The 23,505-nt window shown below is 37.7% G+C and overlaps 12 non-coding genes across 12 annotated transcripts; all 12 read right to left on the reverse strand.

Annotated features, from left to right (window-relative positions):
* Window positions 1–1,601: 1,601 nt before the first annotated feature.
* Window positions 1,602–1,683, reverse strand: TRNAS-UGA (transfer RNA serine (anticodon UGA)). Its single transcript has one exon. It is a non-coding gene; the product is annotated as a tRNA-Ser (tRNA).
* Window positions 1,684–4,239: 2,556 nt separating this feature from the next.
* TRNAQ-UUG (transfer RNA glutamine (anticodon UUG)) lies at window positions 4,240–4,311 on the reverse strand. The gene has a single exon. It is a non-coding gene; the product is annotated as a tRNA-Gln (tRNA).
* Window positions 4,312–4,959: 648 nt separating this feature from the next.
* On the reverse strand, window positions 4,960–5,041 carry TRNAS-UGA (transfer RNA serine (anticodon UGA)). Its single transcript has one exon. It is a non-coding gene; the product is annotated as a tRNA-Ser (tRNA).
* An 898-nt stretch (window positions 5,042–5,939) lies between these two features.
* Window positions 5,940–6,011, reverse strand: TRNAQ-UUG (transfer RNA glutamine (anticodon UUG)). The gene has a single exon. It is a non-coding gene; the product is annotated as a tRNA-Gln (tRNA).
* A 1,652-nt stretch (window positions 6,012–7,663) lies between these two features.
* TRNAQ-UUG (transfer RNA glutamine (anticodon UUG)) lies at window positions 7,664–7,735 on the reverse strand. The gene has a single exon. It is a non-coding gene; the product is annotated as a tRNA-Gln (tRNA).
* Window positions 7,736–8,389: 654 nt separating this feature from the next.
* Window positions 8,390–8,471, reverse strand: TRNAS-UGA (transfer RNA serine (anticodon UGA)). Its single transcript has one exon. It is a non-coding gene; the product is annotated as a tRNA-Ser (tRNA).
* Window positions 8,472–9,369: 898 nt separating this feature from the next.
* Window positions 9,370–9,441, reverse strand: TRNAQ-UUG (transfer RNA glutamine (anticodon UUG)). Its single transcript has one exon. It is a non-coding gene; the product is annotated as a tRNA-Gln (tRNA).
* A 654-nt stretch (window positions 9,442–10,095) lies between these two features.
* On the reverse strand, window positions 10,096–10,177 carry TRNAS-UGA (transfer RNA serine (anticodon UGA)). The gene has a single exon. It is a non-coding gene; the product is annotated as a tRNA-Ser (tRNA).
* Window positions 10,178–11,102: 925 nt separating this feature from the next.
* On the reverse strand, window positions 11,103–11,174 carry TRNAQ-UUG (transfer RNA glutamine (anticodon UUG)). Its single transcript has one exon. It is a non-coding gene; the product is annotated as a tRNA-Gln (tRNA).
* Window positions 11,175–12,826: 1,652 nt separating this feature from the next.
* TRNAQ-UUG (transfer RNA glutamine (anticodon UUG)) lies at window positions 12,827–12,898 on the reverse strand. The gene has a single exon. It is a non-coding gene; the product is annotated as a tRNA-Gln (tRNA).
* Window positions 12,899–16,983: 4,085 nt separating this feature from the next.
* On the reverse strand, window positions 16,984–17,065 carry TRNAS-AGA (transfer RNA serine (anticodon AGA)). Its single transcript has one exon. It is a non-coding gene; the product is annotated as a tRNA-Ser (tRNA).
* Window positions 17,066–20,413: 3,348 nt separating this feature from the next.
* Window positions 20,414–20,495, reverse strand: TRNAS-AGA (transfer RNA serine (anticodon AGA)). Its single transcript has one exon. It is a non-coding gene; the product is annotated as a tRNA-Ser (tRNA).
* Window positions 20,496–23,505: the final 3,010 nt, after the last annotated feature.

The following is a 23,505-nucleotide window of genomic DNA, read 5'->3' on the forward strand; positions in this document are numbered from 1 at the left end:
CACACATGTTTTCTAATAGCACCATGATCAAGCTCAGTGATCAACCCTCTGGAAGACATCTCAGAAAATGAAAAGAAAATACAAGGTCTCAGTAAAATGCAAAAATCTGATTTAAAGTCATCATCAATGGGAACCATTCACAGTTTAAAGCTTTTCCCTCTTCATAATGTGGATTTGGAGTCAGTCAGCTCCAAAAACATACTTAAAAATAATCCAAAAATGCTGAGAAGACTGAACATAATCATTTCCAAGTAAAAAAGACTTGATGTTCATTTGATCAGGCTTTGGAGCGTCTATTAACCATCTCAAGTTTCCAAAAATGTCCAGCGGTTAACTGAAATTACCATATCAATCTTCAGCTGTTTTTCACTTTGAACAGCTCCATACCTATAATACAAGTCAACGGTAAGGTTCGAAAGACCCTATAAAGGGTCCTGATTGACTTTTGTGTGCTACAAAAAAAGCCACAAAACACATTCAAAAGACGCCGAAAAGAATTTTTAGAAAAACACCACCAAAAATGTTTATAAGGCACTTTAGGAAATTCTGGAAAACACAAGAAAAGATGGCTTAGAGAAAAATCAAAAACACTTCCTGAAGCCATTTTGGCTTCAAATCCTTGTCAGATTCACCCACTTGGAAAGAGTGTTATGTGAATATTGACTCAAGTCACAGAGTATGAGATTGCTTGGTATGACATAGACAATTTTAATTTTTGCTAATCCTACTTGATTGACAGCTTTGACCATGGTATTCCATGAATCCTTGAACTCTTTTTTTGTCTTTTATTATGTGGATTTTAAATTGCTTGTTTCATCATAAACATTGGGCATCGTCGATCTGAGTGCAGATGGAAAAATTGAAATGTGTGCCCAGGTTCCACTGAGATTTGAATTCAGATAACAGGATTCAAAGTCCAGAGTGCTAACCATTACACCATGGAACCAACCATTACACAGGTATGGCTGCGGCTTGTTGTGCTGAATAAAGCATATGAAATCGTGAACGATGGCGAAAACAGGCTCCAAAGCTGCAGTGCAAATCTGCAATCATACACAATGGTAAATTGATATCTTATAACCTTTCATTCCACAAATTTACCAACATTTCCACGATATCACAGCTAGGACAGTTTGAAATGTTGATGAAAAGTGGCTAGTAAAAAGATTGCTGTATCTGTTACTTGGAAAAAGTGTGAAAAAAATAAATTGCAAAACTTATGCTGTTAGAAAACTGTTCATCCAGTATTTGATAAATATTAGCATTGCATGGTAAAAGGCTTCATCTGAGAGATAATTTAAGGTTTGTGCAAATCAAAGTGCATGTCCCAGTCCATTAGCCAGGACAGCGGTCTGTGGCTGCTGGACAAGATCAAGAGAAAAACCTCTTACCTGATGGCACCCACGGTGCTTCTTTTGATTAGCGGCAAGTCGCACATGTAATGTTGCTCCAGAATAGATTATCTAAAGAACAGTCAAAGATAAAGTCAGTTTGGTCCTAGAAACTCGCTCCATCACAGATCACTGTCATGGGGAATAGACTAGTAAACATGCAAATTGAACAACAAAGATAAAAGGTCAAAAAGTTATTTTAAACATAGACGTAGTCGGCAGGATTTGCACCTGCGCGGGGAGACCCCAATGGATTTCAAGTCCATCGCCTTAACCACGCGGCCACGACTACTCGGACGTCAAGCTGTTATGAGCTTCACACATGTTTTCTAATAGCACCATGATAATGCTCAGTGATCAACCCTCTGGAAGACATCTCAGAAAATGAAAAGAAAATACAAGGTCTCAGTAAAATGCAAAAATCTGATTTAAAGTCATCATCAATGGGAACCATTCACAGTTTAAAGCTTTTCCCTCTTCATAATGTGGATTTGGAGTCAGTCAGCTCCAAAAACATCCTTAAAAATAATCCGAAAATGCTGAGAAGACTGAACATAATCATTTCCAAGTAAAAAAGACTTGATGTTCATTTGATCAGGCTTTGGAGCGTCTATTAACCATCTCAAGTTTCCAAAAATGTCCAGCGGTTAACTGAAATTACCATATCAATCTTCAGCTGTTTTTCACTTTGAACAGCTCCATACCTATAATACAAGTCAAGGGTAAGGTTCGAAAGACCCTATAAAGGGTCCTGATTGACTTTTGTGTGCTACAAAAAAAGCCACAAAACACATTCAAAAGACGCCGAAAAGAATTTTCAGAAAAACACCACCAAAAATGTTTATAAGGCACTTTAGGAAATTCTGGAAAACACAAGAAAAGATGGCTTAGAGAAAAATCAAAAACACTTCCTGAAGCCATTTTGGCTTCAAATCCTTGTCAGATTCACCCACTTGGAAAGAGTGTTATGTGAATATTGACTCAAGTCACAGAGTATGAGATTGCTTGGTATGGCATAGACAATGAGTGATATTGACAGCTTTGACCATGAATCCTTTTTTTGTCTTTTATTATGTGGATTTTAAATTGCTTGTTTCATCATAAACATTGGGCATTGTCGATCTGAGTGCAGATGGAAAAATCGAAATGCACTCTGGATTCAAAGTCCAGAGTGCTAACCATTACACCATGGAACCAACCATGACATAGTCATGGCTGCGGCTTGTTGTGCTGAATAAAGCATATGAAATCGTGAACGATGGCGAAAACAGGCTCCAAAGCTGCAGTGCAAATCTGCAATCATACACAATGGTAAATTGATATCTTATAACCTTTCATTCCACAAATTTACCAACATTTCCACGATATCACAGCTAGGACAGTTTGAAATGTTGATGAAAAGTGGCTAGTAAAAAGATTGCTGTTTCTGTTACTTGGAAAAAGTGTGAAAAAAATAAATTGCAAAACTTATACTGTTAGAAAACTGTTCATCCAGTAGTCGATAAAGATTAGCATTGCATGGTAAAAGGCTTCATCTGAGAGATAATTTAAGGTTTGTGCAAATCAAAGTGCATGTCCCAGTCCATTAGCCAGGACAGCGGTCTGTGGCTGCTGGACAAGATCAAGAGAAAAACCTCTTACCTGATGGCACCCACGATGCTTCTTTTGATTAGCGGCAAGTCGCACATGTAATGTTGCTCCAGAATAGATTATCTAAAGAACAGTCAAATATAAAGTCAGTTTGGTCCTAGAAACTCGCTCCATCACAGATCACTGTCATGGGGAATAGACTAGTAAACATGCAAATTGAACAACAAAGATAAAAGGTCAAAAAGTTATTTTAAACATAGACGTAGTCGGCAGGATTTGCACCTGCGCGGGGAGACCCCAAAGGATTACTAGCCCATCGCCTTAACCACTCGGCCACGACTACTCAGACGTCAAGCTGTTATGAGTTTCACACACGTTTTCTAATAGCACCATGATCAAGCTCAGTGATCAACCCTCTGGAAGACATCTCAGAAAATGAAAAGAAAATACAAGGTCTCAGTAAAATGCAAAAATCTGATTTAAAGTCATCATCATCAATGGGAACCATTCACAGTTTAAAGCTTTTCCCTCTTCATAATGTGGATTTGGAGTCAGTCAGCTCCAAAAACATCCTTAAAAATAATCCGAAAATGCTGAGAAGACTGAACATAATCATTTCCAAGTAAAAAAGACTTGATGTTCATTTGATCATGCTTTGGAGCGTCTATTAACCATCTCAAGTTTCCAAAAATGTCCAGCGGTTAACTGAAATTACCATATCAATCTTCAGATGTTTTTCACTTTGAACAGCTCCATACCTATAATACAAGTCAAGGGTAAGGTTCGAAAGACCCTATAAAGGGTCCTGATTGACTTTTGTGTGCTACAAAAAAAGCCACAAAACACATTCAAAAGACGCCGAAAAGAATTTTTAGAAAAACACACCAAAAATGTTTATTAGGCACTTTAGGAAATTCTGGAAAACACAAGAAAAGATGGCTTAGAGAAAAATCAAAAACACTTCCTGAAGCCATTTTGGCTTCAAATCCTTGTCAGATTCACCCACTTGGAAAGAGTGTTATGTGAATATTGACTCAAGTCACAGAGTATGAGAATACTTCGTATGACATAGACAATGAGTGATAGACAATTTTAATTTTTGCTAATTATACTTGATTGACAGCTTTGACCATGGTATTCCATGAATCCTTGAACTCTTTTTTTGTCTTTTATTATGTGTATTTTAAATTGCTTGTTTCATCATAAACATTGGGCATCGTCGATCTGAGTGCAGATGGAAAAATCGAAATGTGTGCCCAGGTTCCACTGAGATTTGAACTCAGATCACAGGATTCAAAGTCCAGAGTGCTAACCATTACACCATGGAGCCAAACATTATATAGTCATGGCTGCGGCTTGTTGTGCTGAATAAAGCATATGAAATCGTGAACGATGGCGAAAACAGGCTCCAAAGCTGCAGTGCAAATCTGCAATCATACACAATGGTAAATTGATATCTTATAACCTTTCATTCCACAAATTTACCAACATTTCCACGATATCACAGCTAGCGCAGTTTGAAATGTTGATGAAAAGTGGCTAGTAAAAAGATTGCTGCATCTGTTACTTGGAAAAAGTGTGAAAAAAATAAATTGCAAAACTTATACTGTTAGAAAACTGTTCATCCAGTAGTCGATAAAGATTAGCATTGCATGGTAAAAGGCTTCATCTGAGAGATAATTTAAGGTTTGTGCAAATCAAAGTGCATGTCCCAGTCCATTAGCCAGGACAGCGGTCTGTGGCTGCTGGACAAGATTGAGAGAAAAAAATCTTACCTGATGGCACCCACGGTGCTTCTTTTGATTAGCGGCAAGTCGCACATGTAATGTTGCTCCAGAATACATTATCTAAAGAACAGTCAAAGATAACGTCAGTTTGGTCCTAGAAACTCGCTCCATCACAGATCACTGTCATGGGGAATAGACTAGTAAACATGCAAATTGAACAACAAAGATAAAAGGTCAAAAAGTTAGTGAAACATAGACGGCAGGATTTGAACCTGCGCGGGGAGACCCCAATGGATTTCAAGTCCATCGCCTTAACCACTCGGCCACGACTACTCGGACGTCACCCTGTTATGAGCTTCACACATGTTTTCTAATAGCACCATGATCACGCTCAGTGATCAACCCTCTGGAAGACATCTCAGAAAATGAAAAGAAAATACAAGGTCTCAGTAAAATTCAAAAATCTGATTTAAAGTCATCATCAATGGGAACCATTCACAGTTTAAAGCTTTTCCCTCTTCATAATGTGGATTTGGAGTCAGTCAGCTCCAAAAACATCCTTAAAAATAATCCGAAAATGCTGAGAAGACTGAACATAATCATTTCCAAGTAAAAAAGACTTGATGTTCATTTGATCAGGCTTTGGAGCATCTATTAACCATCTCAAGTTTCCAAAAATGTCCAGCGGTTAACTGAAATTACCATATCAATCTTCAGCTGTTTTTCACTTTGAACAGCTCCATACCTATAATACAAGTCAACGGTAAGGTTCGAAAGACCCTATAAAGGGTCCTGATTGACTTTTGTGTGCTACAAAAAAAGCCACAAAACACATTCAAAAGACGCCGAAAAGAATTTTTAGAAAAACACCACCAAAAATGTTTATAAGGCACTTTAGGAAATTCTGGAAAACACAAGAAAAGATGGCTTAGAGAAAAATCAAAAACACTTCCTGAAGCCATTTTGGCTTCAAATCCTTGTCAGATTCACCCACTTGGAAAGAGTGTTATGTGAATATTGACTCAAGTCACAGAGTATGAGATTACTTGGTATGACATAGACAAATTTAATTTTTGCTAATCCTACTTGATTGACAGCTTTGACCATGGTATTCCATGAATCCTTGAACTCTTTTTTGTCTTTTATTATGTGGATTTTAAATTGCTTGTTTCATCATAAACATTGGGAATCGTTGATCTGAGTGCAGATGGAAAAATCAAAATGTGTGCTCAGGTTCTACTGAGATTTGAACTCAGATAACTGGATTCAAAGTCCAGAGTGCTAACCATTACACCATGGAACCAACCATGACGCAATCATGGCTGCGGCTTGTTTTGCTGAATAAAGCATATGAAATCGTGAACGATGGCGAAAACAGGCTCCAAAGCTGCAGTGCAAATCTGCAATCATACACAATGGTAAATTGATATCTTATAACCTTTCATTCCACAAATTTACCAACATTTCCACGATATCACAGCTAGCGCAGTTTGAAATGTTGATGAAAAGTGGCTAGTAAAAAGATTGCTGTATCTGTTACTTGGAAAAATTGTGAAAAAAATAAATTGCAAAACTTACACTGTTAGAAAACTGTTCATCCAGTAGTTGATAAAGATTAGCATTGCATGGTAAAAGGCTTCATCTGAGAGATAATTTAAGGTTTGTGCAAATCAAAGTGCATGTCCCAGTCCATTAGCCAGGACAGCGGTCTGTGGCTGCTGGACAAGATCGAGAGAAAAACCTCTTACCTGATGGCACCCACGGTGCTTCTTTTGATTAGTGGCAAGTCACACATGTAATGTTGCTCCAGAATAGATTATCTAAAGAACAGTCAAAGATAACGTCAGTTTGGTCCTAGAAACTCGCTCCATCACAGATCACTGTCATGGGGAATAGACTAGTAAACATGCAAATTGAACAACAAAGATAAAAGGTCAAAAAGTTATTTTAAACATAGACGTAGTCGGCAGGATTTGCACCTGCGCGGGGAGACCCCAAAGGATTACTAGCCCATCGCCTTAACCACTCGGCCACGACTACTCAGACGTCAAGCTGTTATGAGTTTCACACACGTTTTCTAATAGCACCATGATCAAGCTCAGTGATCAACCCTCTGGAAGACATCTCAGAAAATGAAAAGAAAATACAACGTCTCAGTAAAATGCAAAAATCTGATTTAAAGTCATCATCATCAATGGGAACCATTCACAGTTTAAAGCTTTTCCCTCTTCATAATGTGGATTTGGAGTCAGTCAGCTCCAAAAACATCCTTAAAAATAATCCGAAAATGCTGAGAAGACTGAACATAATCATTTCCAAGTAAAAAAGACTTGATGTTCATTTGATCATGCTTTGGAGCGTCTATTAACCATCTCAAGTTTCCAAAAATGTCCAGCGGTTAACTGAAATTACCATATCAATCTTCAGATGTTTTTCACTTTGAACAGCTCCATACCTATAATACAAGTCAAGGGTAAGGTTCGAAAGACCCTATAAAGGGTCCTGATTGACTTTTGTGTGCTACAAAAAAAGCCACAAAACACATTCAAAAGACGCCGAAAAGAATTTTTAGAAAAACACACCAAAAATGTTTATTAGGCACTTTAGGAAATTCTGGAAAACACAAGAAAAGATGGCTTAGAGAAAAATCAAAAACACTTCCTGAAGCCATTTTGGCTTCAAATCCTTGTCAGATTCACCCACTTGGAAAGAGTGTTATGTGAATATTGACTCAAGTCACAGAGTATGAGAATACTTCGTATGACATAGACAATGAGTGATAGACAATTTTAATTTTTGCTAATTATACTTGATTGACAGCTTTGACCATGGTATTCCATGAATCCTTGAACTCTTTTTTTGTCTTTTATTATGTGTATTTTAAATTGCTTGTTTCATCATAAACATTGGGCATCGTCGATCTGAGTGCAGATGGAAAAATCGAAATGTGTGCCCAGGTTCCACTGAGATTTGAACTCAGATCACAGGATTCAAAGTCCAGAGTGCTAACCATTACACCATGGAGCCAAACATTATATAGTCATGGCTGCGGCTTGTTGTGCTGAATAAAGCATATGAAATCGTGAACGATGGCGAAAACAGGCTCCAAAGCTGCAGTGCAAATCTGCAATCATACACAATGGTAAATTGATATCTTATAACCTTTCATTCCACAAATTTACCAACATTTCCACGATATCACAGCTAGCGCAGTTTGAAATGTTGATGAAAAGTGGCTAGTAAAAAGATTGCTGCATCTGTTACTTGGAAAAAGTGTGAAAAAAATAAATTGCAAAACTTATACTGTTAGAAAACTGTTCATCCAGTAGTCGATAAAGATTAGCATTGCATGGTAAAAGGCTTCATCTGAGAGATAATTTAAGGTTTGTGCAAATCAAAGTGCATGTCCCAGTCCATTAGCCAGGACAGCGGTCTGTGGCTGCTGGACAAGATTGAGAGAAAAAAATCTTACCTGATGGCACCCACGGTGCTTCTTTTGATTAGCGGCAAGTCGCACATGTAATGTTGCTCCAGAATACATTATCTAAAGAACAGTCAAAGATAACGTCAGTTTGGTCCTAGAAACTCGCTCCATCACAGATCACTGTCATGGGGAATAGACTAGTAAACATGCAAATTGAACAACAAAGATAAAAGGTCAAAAAGTTAGTGAAACATAGACGTAGTCGGCAGGATTTGAACCTGCGCGGGGAGACCCCAATGGATTTCAAGTCCATCGCCTTAACCACTCGGCCACGACTACTCGGACGTCACCCTGTTATGAGCTTCACACATGTTTTCTAATAGCACCATGATCACGCTCAGTGATCAACCCTCTGGAAGACATCTCAGAAAATGAAAAGAAAATACAAGGTCTCAGTAAAATTCAAAAATCTGATTTAAAGTCATCATCAATGGGAACCATTCACAGTTTAAAGCTTTTCCCTCTTCATAATGTGGATTTGGAGTCAGTCAGCTCCAAAAACATCCTTAAAAATAATCCGAAAATGCTGAGAAGACTGAACATAATCATTTCCAAGTAAAAAAGACTTGATGTTCATTTGATCAGGCTTTGGAGCATCTATTAACCATCTCAAGTTTCCAAAAATGTCCAGCGGTTAACTGAAATTACCATATCAATCTTCAGCTGTTTTTCACTTTGAACAGCTCCATACCTATAATACAAGTCAACGGTAAGGTTCGAAAGACCCTATAAAGGGTCCTGATTGACTTTTGTGTGCTACAAAAAAAGCCACAAAACACATTCAAAAGACGCCGAAAAGAATTTTTAGAAAAACACCACCAAAAATGTTTATAAGGCACTTTAGGAAATTCTGGAAAACACAAGAAAAGATGGCTTAGAGAAAAATCAAAAACACTTCCTGAAGCCATTTTGGCTTCAAATCCTTGTCAGATTCACCCACTTGGAAAGAGTGTTATGTGAATATTGACTCAAGTCACAGAGTATGAGATTACTTGGTATGACATAGACAAATTTAATTTTTGCTAATCCTACTTGATTGACAGCTTTGACCATGGTATTCCATGAATCCTTGAACTCTTTTTTGTCTTTTATTATGTGGATTTTAAATTGCTTGTTTCATCATAAACATTGGGAATCGTTGATCTGAGTGCAGATGGAAAAATCAAAATGTGTGCTCAGGTTCTACTGAGATTTGAACTCAGATAACTGGATTCAAAGTCCAGAGTGCTAACCATTACACCATGGAACCAACCATGACGCAATCATGGCTGCGGCTTGTTTTGCTGAATAAAGCATATGAAATCGTGAACGATGGCGAAAACAGGCTCCAAAGCTGCAGTGCAAATCTGCAATCATACACAATGGTAAATTGATATCTTATAACCTTTCATTCCACAAATTTACCAACATTTCCACGATATCACAGCTAGCGCAGTTTGAAATGTTGATGAAAAGTGGCTAGTAAAAAGATTGCTGTATCTGTTACTTGGAAAAATTGTGAAAAAAATAAATTGCAAAACTTATACTGTTAGAAAACTGTTCATCCAGTAGTTGATAAAGATTAGCATTGCATGGTAAAAGGCTTCATCTGAGAGATAATTTAAGGTTTGTGCAAATCAAAGTGCATGTCCCAGTCCATTAGCCAGGACAGCGGTCTGTGGCTGCTGGACAAGATCGAGAGAAAAACCTCTTACCTGATGGCACCCACGGTGCTTCTTTTGATTAGCGGCAAGTCACACATGTAATGTTGCTCCAGAATAGATTATCTAAAGAACAGTCAAAGATAACGTCAGTTTGGTCCTAGAAACTCGCTCCATCACAGATCACTCTCATGGGGAATAGACTAGTAAACATGCAAATTGAACAACAAAGATAAAAGGTCAAAAAGTTATTGAAACATAGACGTAGTCGGCAGGATTTGAACCTGCGCGGGGAGACCCCAATGGATATCAAGTCCATCGCCTTAACCACTCGGCCACGACTACTCAGATGTCAAGCTGTTATGAGCTTCACACATGTTTTCTTATTAGAAAACTATTGCACCAAGTTATTGCACCATGATCACGCTCAGTGATCAACCCTCTGGAAGACATCTCAGAAAATGAAAAGAAAATACAAGGTCTCAGTAAAATGCAAAAATCTGATTTAAAGTCATCATCAATGGGAACCATTCACAGTTTAAAGCTTTTCCCTCTTCATAATGTGGATTTGGAGTCAGTCAGCTCCAAAAACATCCTTAAAAATAATCCGAAAATGCTGAGAAGACTGAACATAATAATTTCCAATTAAAAAAGACTTGATGTTCATTTGATCAGGCTTTGGAGCGTCTATTAACCATCTCAAGTTTCCAAAAATGTCCAGCGGTTAACTGAAATTACCATATCAATCTTCAGCTGTTTTTCACTTTGAACAGCTCCATACCTATAATACAAGTCAACGGTAAGGTTCGAAAGACCCTATAAAGGGTCCTGATTGACTTTTGTGTGCTACAAAAAAAGCCACAAAACACATTCAAAAGACGCCAAAAAGAATTTTTAGAAAAACACCACCAAAAATGTTTATAAGGCACTTTAGGAAATTCTGGAAAACACAAGAAAAGATGGCTTAGAGAAAAATCAAAAACACTTCCTGAAGCCATTTTGGCTTCAAATCCTTGTCAGATTCACCCACTTGGAAAGAGTGTTATGTGAATATTGACTCAAGTCAATATTGAATATGAGATTACTTGGTATGACATAGACAATTTTAATTTTTGCTAATCCTACTTGATTGACAGCTTTGACCATGGTATTCCATGAATCCTTGAACTCTTTTTTGTCTTTTATTATGTGGATTTTAAATTGCTTGTTTCATCATAAACATTGGGCATCGTTGATCTGAGTGCAGATGGAAAAATTGAAATGTGTGCTCAGGTTCTACTGAGATTTGAACTCAGATCACTGGATTCAAAGTCCAGAATGCTAACCATTACACCATGGAACCATCCATGATGCAATCATGGCTGCGGCTTGTTTTGCTGAATAAAGCATATGAAATCGTGAACGATGGCGAAAACAGGCTCCAAAGCTGCAGTGCAAATCTGCAATCATACACAATGGTAAATTGATATCTTATAACCTTTCATTCCACAAATTTACCAACATTTCCACGATATCACAGCTAGGACAGCTTGAAATGTTGATGAAAAGTGGCTAGTAAAAAGATTGCTGTATCTGTTACTTGGAAAAAGTGTGAAAAAAATAAATTGTAAAACTTATACTGTTAGAAAACTGTTCATCCAGTAGTCGATAAAGATTAGCATTGCATGGTAAAAGGCTTCATCTGAGAGATAATTTAAGGTTTGTGCAAATCAAAGTGCATGTCCCAGTCCATTAGCCAGGACAGCGGTCTGTGGCTGCTGGACAAGATCAAGAGAAAAACCTCTTACCTGATGGCACCCACGATGCTTCTTTTGATTAGCGGCAAGTCGCACATGTAATGTTGCTCCAGAATAGATTATCTAAAGAACAGTCAAATATAAAGTCAGTTTGGTCCTAGAAACTCGCTCCATCACAGATCACTGTCATGGGGAATAGACTAGTAAACATGCAAATTGAACAACAAAGATAAAAGGTCAAAAAGTTATTTTAAACATTGACGTAGTCGGCAGGATTTGCACCTGCGCGGGGAGACCCCAAAGGATTTCTAGCCCATCGCCTTAACCACTCGGCCACGACTACTCAGACGTCAAGCTGTTATGAATTTCACACACGTTTTCTAATAGCACCATGATCAAGCTCAGTGATCAACCCTCTGGAAGACATCTCAGAAAATGAAAAGAAAATACAAGGTCTCAGTAAAATGCAAAAATCTGATTTAAAGTCATCATCAATGGGAACCATTCACAGTTTAAAGCTTTTCCCTCTTCATAATGTGGATTTGGAGTCAGTCAGCTCCAAAAACATCCTTAAAAATAATCCGAAAATGCTGAGAAGACTGAACATAATCATTTCCAAGTAAAAAAGACTTGATGTTCATTTGATCAGGCTTTGGAGCGTCTATTAACCATCTCAAGTTTCCAAAAATGTCCAGCGGTTAACTGAAATTACCATATCAATCTTCAGCTGTTTTTCACTTTGAACAGCTCCATACCTATAATACAAGTCAACGGTAAGGTTCGAAAGACCCTATAAAGGGTCCTGATTGACTTTTGTGTGCTACAAAAAAAGCCACAAAACACATTCAAAAGACGCCGAAAAGAATTTTTAGAAAAACACCACCAAAAATGTTTATAAGGCACTTTAGGAAATTCTGGAAAACACAAGAAAAGATGGCTTAGAGAAAAATCAAAAACACTTCCTGAAGCCATTTTGGCTTCAAATCCTTGTCAGATTCACCCACTTGGAAAGAGTGTTATGTGAATATTGACTCAAGTCACAGAATATGAGATTGCTTGGTATGACATAGACAATGAGTGATATAGACAATTTTAATTTTTGCTAATCCTACTTGATTGACAGCTTTGATCATGGTATTCCATGAATCCTTGAACCCTTTTTTTGTCTTTTATTATGTGGATTTTAAATTGCTTGTTTCATCATAAACATTGGGCATCGTCGATCTGAGTGCACATGGAAAAATTGAAATGTGTGCCCAGGTTCCACTGAGATTTGAACTCAGATCACTGGATTCAAAGTCCAGAGTGCTAACGATTACACCATGGAACCAACCATGACTCAGTCATGGCTGCGGCTTGTTGTGCTGAATAAAGCATATGAAATCGTGAACGATGGCGAAAACAGGCTCCAAAGCTGCAGTGCAAATCTGCAATCATACACAATGGTAAATTGATATCTTATAACCTTTCATTCCACAAATTTACCAACATTTCCACGATATCACAGCTAGCGCAGTTTGAAATGTTGATGAAAAGTGGCTAGTAAAAAGATTGCTGTATCTGTTACTTGGAAAAAGTGTGAAAAACACAAATTGCAAAAATTATACTGTTAGAAAACTGTTCATCCAGTAGTCGATAAAGATTAGCATTGCATGGTAAAAGGCTTCATCTGAGAGATAATTTAAGGTTTGTACAAATCAAAGTGCATGTCCCAGTCCATTAGCCAGGACAGCGGTCTGTGGCTGCTGGACAAGATCAAGAGAAAAACCTCTTACCTGATGGCACCCACGGTGCTTCTTTTGATTAGCGGCAAGTCGCACATGTAATGTTGCTCCAGAATAGATTATCTAAAGAACAGTCAAAGATAAAATCAGTTTGGTCCTGGATACTCGCTCCATCACAGATCACTGTCATGGGGAATAGACTAGTAAACATGCAAATTGAACAACAAAGATAAAAGGTCAAAAAGTTATTTTAAACATAGACGTAGTCGGCAGGATTTGCACCTGCGCGGGGAGACCCCAATGGATTTCTAGCCCATGGCCTTAACCACTCGGCCACGACTACTCAGACGTCAAGCTGTTATGAGTTTCACACACGTTTTCTAATAGCACCATGATCAAGCATAGTGATCAACCCTCTGGAAGACATCTCAGAAAAAGAAAAGAAAACACAAGGTCTCAGTAAAATGCAAAAATCTGATTTAAAGTCATCATCAATGGGAACCATTCACAGTTTAATGCTTTTCCCTCTTCATAATGTGGATTTGGAGTCAGTCAGCTCCAAAAACATCCTTAAAAATAATACGAAAATGCTGAGAAGACTGAACATAATCATTTCCAAGTAAAAAAGACTTGATGTTCATTTGATCAGGCTTTGGTGCGTCTATTAACCATCTCAAGTTTCCAAAAATGTCCAGCGGTTAACTGAAATTACCATATCAATCTTCAGCTGTTTTTCAATTTGAACGGCTCCATACCTATACTACAAGTCAACGGTAAGGTTCGAAAGACCCTATAAAGGGTCCTGATTGACTTTTGTGTGCTACAAAAAAAGCCACAAAACACATTCAAAAGACGCCGAAAAGAATATTTAGAAAAACACCACCAAAAATGTTTATAAGGCACTTTAGGAAATTCTGGAAAACACAAGAAAAGATGGCTTAGAGAAAAATCAAAAACACTTCCTGAAGCCATTTTGGCTTCAAATCCTTGTCAGATTCAGCCACTTGGAAAGAGTGTTATGTGAATATTGACTCAAGTCACAGAGTATGAGATTGCTTGGTATGACATAGACAATGAGTGATATAGACAATTTTAATTTTTGCTAATCCTACTTGATTGACAGCTTTGATCATGGTATTCCATGAATCCTTGAACCCTTTTTTTGTCTTTTATTATGTGGATTTTAAATTGCTAGTTTCATCATAAACATTGGGCATCGTCGATCTGAGTGCACATGGAAAAATTGAAATGTGTGCCCAAGTTCCTCTGAGATTTGAACTCAGATCACTGGATTCAAAGTCCAGAGTGCTAACGATTACACCATGGAACCAACCATGACTCAGTCATGGCTGCGGCTTGTTGTGCTGAATAAAGCATATGAAATCGTGAACGATGGCAAAAACAGGCTCCAAAGCTGCAGTGCAAATCTGCAATCATACACAATGATAAATTGATATCTTATAACCTTTCTTTCCACAAATTTACCAACATTTCCACGATATCACAGTTAGCGCAGTTTGAAATGTTGATGAAAAGTGGCTAGTAAAAAGATTGCTGTATCTGTTACTTGGAAAAAGTGTGAAAAACATAAATTGCAAAACTTATACTGTTAGAAAACTGTTCATCCAGTAGTCGATAAAGATTAGCATTGCATGGTAAAAGGCTTCATCTGAGAGATAATTTAAGGTTTCTACAAATCAAAGTGCATGTCCCAGTCCATTAGCCAGGACAGCGGTCTGTGGCTGCTGGACAAGATCAAGAGAAAAACCTCTTACCTGATGGCACCCACGGTGCTTCTTTTGATTAGCGGCAAGTCGCACATGTAATGTTGCTCCAGAATAGATTATCTAAAGAACAGTCAAAGATAAAATCAGTTTGGTCCTGGAAACTCGCTCCATCGCAGATCACTGTCATGGGGAATAGACTAGTAAACATGCAAATTGAACAACAAAGATAAAAGGTCAAAAAGTTATTTTAAACATAGATGTAGTCGGCAGGATTTGCACCTGCGCGGGGAGACCCCAATGGATTTCTAGCCCATCGCCTAAACCACTCGGCCACGACTACTCAGACGTCAAGCTGTTATGAGTTTCACACACGTTTTCTAATAGCACCATGATCAAGCATAGTGATCAACCCTCTGGAAGACATCTCAGAAAAAGAAAAGAAAACACAAGGTCTCAGTAAAATGCAAAAATCTGATTTAAAGTCATCATCAATGGGAACCATTCACAGTTTAATGCTTTTCCCTCTTCATAATGTGGATTTGTAGTCAGTCAGCTCCAAAAACATCTTTAAAAATAATCCAAAAATGCTGAGAAGACTGAACATAATCATTTCCAAGTAAAAAAGACTTGATGTTCATTTGATCAGGTTTTGGAGCGTCTATTAATCATCTCAAGTTTCCAAAAATGTCCAGCGGTTAACTGAAATTACCATATCAATCTTCAGCTGTTTTTCACTTTGAACAGCTCCATACCTATAATACAAGTCAACGGTAAGGTTCGAAAGACCCTATAAAGGGTCCTGATTGACTTTTGTGTGCTACAAAAAAAGCCACAAAACACATTCAAAAGACGCCGAAAAGAATTTTTAGAAAAACACCACCAAAAATGTTTATAAGGCACTTTAGGAAATTCTGGAAAACACAAGAAAAGATGGCTTAGAGAAAAATCAAAAACACTTCCTGAAGCCATTTTGGCTTCAATTCCTTGTCAGATTCACCCACTTGGAAAGAGTGTTATGTGAATATTGACTCAAGTCACAGAGTATGAGATTGCTTGGTATGACATAGACAATTTTAATTTTTGCTAATCCTACTTGATTGACAGCTTTGACCATGGTATTGCATGAATCCTTGAACCCTTTTTTGTCTTTTATTATGTGTATTTTAAATTGCTTGTTTCATCATAAACATTGGGCATCGTCGATCTGAGTGCAGATGGAAAAATTGAAATGTGTGCCCAGGTTCCACTGAGATTTGAATTCAGATAACAGGATTCAAAGTCCAGAGTGCTAACCATTACACCATGGAACCAACCATTACACAGTCATGGCTGCGGCTTGTTGTGCTGAATAAAGCATATGAAATCGTGAACGATGGCGAAAACAGGCTCCAAAGCTGCAGTGCAAATCTGCAATCATACACAATGGTAAATTGATATCTTATAACCTTTCATTCCACAAATTTACCAACATTTCCATGACATCACAGCTAGGACAGTTTGAAATGTTGATGAAAAGTGGCTAGTAAAAAGATTGCTGTATCTGTTACTTGGAAAAAGTATGAAAAAAATAAATTGCAAAACTTATACTGTTAGAAAACTGTTCATCCAGTAGTCGATAAAGATTAGCATTGCATGGTAAAAGGCTTCATCTGAGAGATAATTTAAGGTTTGTGCAAATCAAAGTGCATGTCCCAGTCCATTAGCCAGGACAGCGGTCTGTGGCTGCTGGACAAGATCAAGAGAAAAACCTCTTACCTGATGGCACCCACGGTGCTTCTTTTGATTAGCGGCAAGTCGCACATGTAATGTTGCTCCAGAAAAGATTATCTAAAGAACAGTCAAAGATAAAGTCAGTTTGGTCCTAGAAACTCGCTCCATCACAGATCACTGTCATGGGGAATAGACTAGTAAACATGCAAATAGAACAACAAAGATAAAAGGTCAAAAAGTTTTTGAATCATAGACGTAGTCGGCAGGATTTGAACCTGCGCGGTGAGACACCAATGGATTTCTAGTCCATCGCCTTATCCACTCGGCCACGACTACTCAGACGTCAAGCTGTTATGAGTTTCACACATGTTTTCTAATAGCACCATGATCAAGCTCAGTGATCAACCCTCTGGAAGACATCTCAGAAAATGAAAAGAAAATACAAGGTCTCAGTAAAATGCAAAGATCTGATTTAAAGTCATCATCAATGGGAACCATTCACAGTTTAAAGCTTTTCCCTCTTCATAATGTGGATTTGGAGTCAGTCAGCTCCAAAAACATACTTAAAAATAATCCAAAAATGCTGAGAAGACTGAACATAATCATTTCCAAGTAAAAAAGACTTGATGTTCATTTGATCAGGCTTTGGAGCGTCTATTAACCATCTCAAGTTTCCAAAAATGTCCAGCGGTTAACTGAAATTACCATATCAATCTTCAGCTGTTTTTCAATTTGAACGGCTCCATACCTATACTACAAGTCAACGGTAAGGTTCGAAAGACCCTATAAAGGGTCCTGATTGACTTTTGTGTGCTACAAAAAAAGCCACAAAACACATTCAAAAGACGCCGAAAAGAATATTTAGAAAAACACCACCAAAAATGTTTATAAGGCACTTTAGGAAATTCTGGAAAACACAAGAAAAGATGGCTTAGAGAAAAATCAAAAACACTTCCTGAAGCCATTTTGGCTTCAAATCCTTGTCAGATTCAGCCACTTGGAAAGAGTGTTATGTGAATATTGACTCAAGTCACAGAGTATGAGATTGCTTGGTATGACATAGACAATGAGTGATATAGACAATTTTAATTTTTGCTAATCCTACTTGATTGACAGCTTTGATCATGGTATTCCATGAATCCTTGAACCCTTTTTTTGTCTTTTATTATGTGGATTTTAAATTGCTAGTTTCATCATAAACATTGGGCATCGTCGATCTGAGTGCACATGGAAAAATTGAAATGTGTGCCCAAGTTCCTCTGAGATTTGAACTCAGATCACTGGATTCAAAGTCCAGAGTGCTAACGATTACACCATGGAACCAACCATGACTCAGTCATGGCTGCGGCTTGTTGTGCTGAATAAAGCATATGAAATCGTGAACGATGGCAAAAACAGGCTCCAAAGCTGCAGTGCAAATCTGCAATCATACACAATGATAAATTGATATCTTATAACCTTTCTTTCCACAAATTTACCAACATTTCCACGATATCACAGTTAGCGCAGTTTGAAATGTTGATGAAAAGTGGCTAGTAAAAAGATTGCTGTATCTGTTACTTGGAAAAAGTGTGAAAAACATAAATTGCAAAACTTATACTGTTAGAAAACTGTTCATCCAGTAGTCGATAAAGATTAGCATTGCATGGTAAAAGGCTTCATCTGAGAGATAATTTAAGGTTTCTACAAATCAAAGTGCATGTCCCAGTCCATTAGCCAGGACAGCGGTCTGTGGCTGCTGGACAAGATCAAGAGAAAAACCTCTTACCTGATGGCACCCACGGTGCTTCTTTTGATTAGCGGCAAGTCGCACATGTAATGTTGCTCCAGAATAGATTATCTAAAGAACAGTCAAAGATAAAATCAGTTTGGTCCTGGAAACTCGCTCCATCGCAGATCACTGTCATGGGGAATAGACTAGTAAACATGCAAATTGAACAACAAAGATAAAAGGTCAAAAAGTTATTTTAAACATAGATGTAGTCGGCAGGATTTGCACCTGCGCGGGGAGACCCCAATGGATTTCTAGCCCATCGCCTAAACCACTCGGCCACGACTACTCAGACGTCAAGCTGTTATGAGTTTCACACACGTTTTCTAATAGCACCATGATCAAGCATAGTGATCAACCCTCTGGAAGACATCTCAGAAAAAGAAAAGAAAACACAAGGTCTCAGTAAAATGCAAAAATCTGATTTAAAGTCATCATCAATGGGAACCATTCACAGTTTAATGCTTTTCCCTCTTCATAATGTGGATTTGTAGTCAGTCAGCTCCAAAAACATCTTTAAAAATAATCCAAAAATGCTGAGAAGACTGAACATAATCATTTCCAAGTAAAAAAGACTTGATGTTCATTTGATCAGGTTTTGGAGCGTCTATTAATCATCTCAAGTTTCCAAAAATGTCCAGCGGTTAACTGAAATTACCATATCAATCTTCAGCTGTTTTTCACTTTGAACAGCTCCATACCTATAATACAAGTCAACGGTAAGGTTCGAAAGACCCTATAAAGGGTCCTGATTGACTTTTGTGTGCTACAAAAAAAGCCACAAAACACATTCAAAAGACGCCGAAAAGAATTTTTAGAAAAACACCACCAAAAATGTTTATAAGGCACTTTAGGAAATTCTGGAAAACACAAGAAAAGATGACTTAGAGAAAAATCAAAAACACTTCCTGAAGCCATTTTGGCTTCAATTCCTTGTCAGATTCACCCACTTGGAAAGAGTGTTATGTGAATATTGACTCAAGTCACAGAGTATGAGATTGCTTGGTATGACATAGACAATTTTAATTTTTGCTAATCCTACTTGATTGACAGCTTTGACCATGGTATTGCATGAATCCTTGAACCCTTTTTTGTCTTTTATTATGTGTATTTTAAATTGCTTGTTTCATCATAAACATTGGGCATCGTCGATCTGAGTGCAGATGGAAAAATTGAAATGTGTGCCCAGGTTCCACTGAGATTTGAATTCAGATAACAGGATTCAAAGTCCAGAGTGCTAACCATTACACCATGGAACCAACCATTACACAGTCATGGCTGCGGCTTGTTGTGCTGAATAAAGCATATGAAATCGTGAACGATGGCGAAAACAGGCTCCAAAGCTGCAGTGCAAATCTGCAATCATACACAATGGTAAATTGATATCTTATAACCTTTCATTCCACAAATTTACCAACATTTCCATGACATCACAGCTAGGACAGTTTGAAATGTTGATGAAAAGTGGCTAGTAAAAAGATTGCTGTATCTGTTACTTGGAAAAAGTATGAAAAAAATAAATTGCAAAACTTATACTGTTAGAAAACTGTTCATCCAGTAGTCGATAAAGATTAGCATTGCATGGTAAAAGGCTTCATCTGAGAGATAATTTAAGGTTTGTGCAAATCAAAGTGCATGTCCCAGTCCATTAGCCAGGACAGCGGTCTGTGGCTGCTGGACAAGATCAAGAGAAAAACCTCTTACCTGATGGCACCCACGGTGCTTCTTTTGATTAGCGGCAAGTCGCACATGTAATGTTGCTCCAGAAAAGATTATCTAAAGAACAGTCAAAGATAAAGTCAGTTTGGTCCTAGAAACTCGCTCCATCACAGATCACTGTCATGGGGAATAGACTAGTAAACATGCAAATAGAACAACAAAGATAAAAGGTCAAAAAGTTTTTGAATCATAGACGTAGTCGGCAGGATTTGAACCTGCGCGGTGAGACACCAATGGATTTCTAGTCCATCGCCTTATCCACTCGGCCACGACTACTCAGACGTCAAGCTGTTATGAGTTTCACACATGTTTTCTAATAGCACCATGATCAAGCTCAGTGATCAACCCTCTGGAAGACATCTCAGAAAATGAAAAGAAAATACAAGGTCTCAGTAAAATGCAAAGATCTGATTTAAAGTCATCATCAATGGGAACCATTCACAGTTTAAAGCTTTTCCCTCTTCATAATGTGGATTTGGAGTCAGTCAGCTCCAAAAACATACTTAAAAATAATCCAAAAATGCTGAGAAGACTGAACATAATCATTTCCAAGTAAAAAAGACTTGATGTTCATTTGATCAGGCTTTGGAGCGTCTATTAACCATCTCAAGTTTCCAAAAATGTCCAGCGGTTAACTGAAATTACCATATCAATCTTCAGCTGTTTTTCACTTTGAACAGCTCCATACCTATAATACAAGTCAACGGTAAGGTTCGAAAGACCCTATAAAGGGTCCTGATTGACTTTTGTGTGCTACAAAAAAAGCCACAAAACACATTCAAAAGACGCCGAAAAGAATTTTTAGAAAAACACCACCAAAAATGTTTATAAGGCACTTTAGGAAATTCTGGAAAACACAAGAAAAGATGGCTTAGAGAAAAATCAAAAACACTTCCTGAAGCCATTTTGGCTTCAAATCCTTGTCAGATTCACCCACTTGGAAAGAGTGTTATGTGAATATTGACTCAAGTCACAGAGTATGAGATTGCTTGGTATGACATAGACAATGAGTGACATAGACAATTTTAATTTTTGCTAATCCTACTTGATTGACAGCTTTGACCATGGTATTCCATGAATCCTTGAACTCTTTTTTGTCTTTTATTATGTGGATTTTAAATTGCTTGTTTCATCATAAACATTGGGCATCGTCGATCTGAGTGCAGATGGAAAAATTGAAATGTGTGCCCAGGTTCCACTGAGATTTGAATTCAGATAACAGGATTCAAAGTCCAGAGTGCTAACCATTACACCATGGAACCAACCATTACACAGGCATGGCTGCGGCTTGTTGTGCTGAATAAAGCATATGAAATCGTGAACGATGGCGAAAACAGGCTCCAAAGCTGCAGTGCAAATCTGCAATCATACACAATGGTAAATTGATATCTTATAACCTTTCATTCCACAAATTTACCAACATTTCCACGATATCACAGCTAGGACAGTTTGAAATGTTGATGAAAAGTGGCTAGTAAAAAGATTGCTGTATCTGTTACTTGGAAAAAGTGTGAAAAAAATAAATTGCAAAACTTATGCTGTTAGAAAACTGTTCATCCAGTATTTGATAAATATTAGCATTGCATGGTAAAAGGCTTCATCTGAGAGATAATTTAAGGTTTGTGCAAATCAAAGTGCATGTCCCAGTCCATTAGCCAGGACAGCGGTCTGTGGCTGCTGGACAAGATCAAGAGAAAAACCTCTTACCTGATGGCACCCACGGTGCTTCTTTTGATTAGCGGCAAGTCGCACATGTAATGTTGCTCCAGAATAGATTATCTAAAGAACAGTCAAAGATAAAGTCAGTTTGGTCCTGGAAACTCGCTCCATAACAGATCACTGTAATGGGGAATAGACTAGTAAACATGCAAATTGAACAACAAAGATAAAAGGTCAAAAAGTTTTTGAAACACTCGGCCACGACTACTCGGACGTCAAGCTGTTATGAGTTTCACACATGTTTTCTAATAGCACCATGATCACGCTCAGTGATCAACCCTCTGGAAGACATCTCAGAAAATGAAAAGAAAATACAAGGTCTCAGTAAAATGCAAAAATCTGATTTAAAGTCATCATCAATGGGAAACATTCACAGTTTAAAGCTTTTCCCTCTTCATAATGTGGATTTGGAGTCAGTCAGCTCCAAAAACATCCTTAAAAATAATCCGAAAATGCTGAGAAGACTGAACATAATCATTTCCAAGTAAAAAAGACTTGATGTTCATTTGATCAGGCTTTGGAGCATCTATTAACCATCTCAAGTTTCCAAAAATGTCCAGCGGTTAACTGAAATTACCATATCAATCTTCAGATGTTTTTCACTTTGAACAGCTCCATACCTATAATACAAGTCAACGGTAAGGTTCGAAAGACCCTATAAAGGGTCCTGATTGACTTTTGTGTGCTACAAAAAAAGCCACAAAACACATTCAAAAGACGCCGAAAAGAATTTTTAGAAAAACACCACCAAAAATGTTTATAAGGCACTTTAGGAAATTCTGGAAAACTCAAGAAAAGATGGCTTAGAGAAAAATCAAAAACACTTCCTGAAGCCATTTTGGCTGCAAATCCTTGTCAGATTCACCCACTTGGAAAGAGTGTTATGTGAATATTGACTCAAGTCACAGAGTATGAGATTGCTTGGTATGACATAGACAATGAGTGACATAGACAATTTTAATTTTTGCTAATCCTACTTGATTGACAGCTTTGACCATGGTATTCCATGAATCCTTGAACTCTTTTTTGTCTTTTATTATGTGGATTTTAAATTGCTTGTTTCATCATAAACATTGGGCATCGTCGATCTGAGTGCAGATGGAAAAATTGAAATGTGTGCCCAGGTTCCACTGAGATTTGAATTCAGATAACAGGATTCAAAGTCCAGAGTGCTAACCATTACACCATGGAACCAACCATTACACAGGCATGGCTGCGGCTTGTTGTGCTGAATAAAGCATATGAAATCGTGAACGATGGCGAAAACAGGCTCCAAAGCTGCAGTGCAAATCTGCAATCATACACAATGGTAAATTGATATCTTATAACCTTTCATTCCACAAATTTACCAACATTTCCACGATATCACAGCTAGGACAGTTTGAAATGTTGATGAAAAGTGGCTAGTAAAAAGATTGCTGTATCTGTTACTTGGAAAAAGTGTGAAAAAAATAAATTGCAAAACTTATGCTGTTAGAAAACTGTTCATCCAGTATTTGATAAATATTAGCATTGCATGGTAAAAGGCTTCATCTGAGAGATAATTTAAGGTTTGTGCAAATCAAAG

The sequence above is a fragment of the Dendrobates tinctorius genome, unplaced genomic scaffold (genome assembly GCF_039654945.1).
Source record: "Dendrobates tinctorius isolate UK_male_01 unplaced genomic scaffold, ASM3965494v1 ptg000048l, whole genome shotgun sequence".
Lineage (NCBI taxonomy): Eukaryota > Metazoa > Chordata > Amphibia > Anura > Dendrobatidae > Dendrobates > Dendrobates tinctorius.